Below are 1,385 nucleotides of genomic sequence, written 5' to 3' on the forward strand. Positions count from 1 at the left end.
GAAGGATGGGGATAGTGAGGGTGAGGATGGGAGTGGGGAGAGGATGAGATGGGAGGGGGAGAAAGGGGTTGGGAGTGGAAGTAAGGGTGGGGTGGAGGTAGGAGAGGATGGGGGTGGGGGCAGCTTGCTTTTCTGTGGTATCTCATACACTTGTTGTTGTTTGTTTTCTTCGACTTTTTAAAAATTTGTAGGTTGTCCACAGGTGTGTGGTTCACATGGAGGTCATGTGGAAGTCAGAGGACAACTCAAGCGAGCCGGTAGTGGCTGATCCATGATCCGGTAGTTTAATCTCAGTACTAGAGGGAGGCAGAGGCAGGTGGATATCTGTAAATTCAAGGCCAGCCTGGTCTACACAGAGAAACCCTGTCTTGTTAAAACAAAACAAAACAGAAAAACCAGAGGACAGGTCAGGAATCAGTTTTCTCCTTCCATCATGGAGATCAAACTCAGCAAGTAAGGTTTGATGGCAAGCACCTTTATACTGAACCGTGTCTCTGGCTGCTTTTTATTTATTTATTTATTTATTTATTTATTTATTTATTTTTAGGGTCTTGTGTTTAACCAGGGCTCATCTGGAAACTTGCTAAAATGTTTAGTATCTGAGTTTTGCTTTCGTTCTTTATTTTGGTTCTCAGCAGCCTTGCAAACCCACTCAGCTCCCACAGCCTCATCTGGCAATGAGTAGTGTATAATTGGCCCTCCTGCCACACTGTTTTTGAAAAGTAACCTGTCTTTTTTAAAGGTTTTATTTATTGAGACAGAGTCTATGTAGCCTCCAGGCTGTCCTTAAATTAAGGGTCCTCTGTTTTCTGCCTCCTGTGTGCCATATGTAATTATAGTCACGCAAGATGTTTACTCTTGATTTTATTGTTCTTCCTTCCCCTGTGTGTGGGGGGTTACATGCGCAGACACATTCACACATAGCCCCTATTAATCCAAGGACTGTCACCAGATAGCATCTGGAACCTGCAACAATTTTCCTTTAGTTGCTGAAACCCACCTACCAGCCACCCTCACCAATGTATCTAGTAAGGTCTTGATTTATGACTATCCAATCAGAAACCTGAGACTACAAAAATTCGCCTAGAAGCTTCCACACTGGAGCACGTTATTCCGGGCTAGCTGTGTTCTTTGGTCATAGTCAGTCATACTGTCTCATGCCCTTTGAGATGACAGTCGTGTTTTTTGGTGACCACTGAGAACATTCTAATCTCCCCTCTGACCTCGGACTCCTATGCCCATGCCTTGATCCGGGACTATAAACCTCACCCAAATATCACCTTTGTGCTTTTGTCTTTGATGTCGTCCACATGCCTACCACAGTGCCCGGGAGATTATAGGATTTAGGTATTGAAGGAAATGCTGTTCTTTTTTTTTTTTTTTCT

At 43.8% G+C, this 1,385-nt stretch overlaps 1 long non-coding RNA gene across 1 annotated transcript in view; it reads left to right on the top strand.

The window, feature by feature from the left end:
* The window catches only part of LOC116075697, a 20,939-nt gene that overhangs the window by 121 nt on the left and 19,433 nt on the right, over window positions 1-1,385 (top strand). Inside the window, exon 2 of the long non-coding RNA XR_004112687.1 lies at window positions 192-279. This is a non-coding gene — a long non-coding RNA (uncharacterized LOC116075697). The remainder of the gene's footprint in view (window positions 1-191; window positions 280-1,385) is intronic.

Source organism: Mastomys coucha, unplaced genomic scaffold, assembly GCF_008632895.1.
Source record: "Mastomys coucha isolate ucsf_1 unplaced genomic scaffold, UCSF_Mcou_1 pScaffold4, whole genome shotgun sequence".
In the NCBI taxonomy this organism is placed as follows: domain Eukaryota; kingdom Metazoa; phylum Chordata; class Mammalia; order Rodentia; family Muridae; genus Mastomys; species Mastomys coucha.